Genomic DNA, 338 nt, shown 5'->3' on the forward strand with positions numbered 1-338 from the left:
CCTCTTGATGAAAGTGAAAGAGGAAAGTGAAAAAGTTGGCTTAAAGCTCAGCATTCAGAAAATGAAGATCATGGCATGTGGTCCCATCACTTCATGGGAAATAGACGGGGAAACAGTGGAAACAGTGTCAGACTTTATTTTGGGGGGCTTCAAAATCACTGCAGATCGTGATTGCAGCCATGAAATTAAAAGACACTTACTCCTTGGAAGAAAAGTTATGACCAACTAGACAGCATATTGAAAAGCAGAGACATTACTTTGTCAACTAAGGTCCGTCTAGTCAAGGTTATGATTTTTCCAGTGGTCATGTATGGATGCGAGAGTTGGACCATAAGCCA

The sequence above is a fragment of the Bison bison genome, unplaced genomic scaffold, assembly GCF_000754665.1.
Source record: "Bison bison bison isolate TAMUID 2011002044 unplaced genomic scaffold, Bison_UMD1.0 scf7180017864491, whole genome shotgun sequence".
NCBI classification, from domain to species: domain Eukaryota; kingdom Metazoa; phylum Chordata; class Mammalia; order Artiodactyla; family Bovidae; genus Bison; species Bison bison.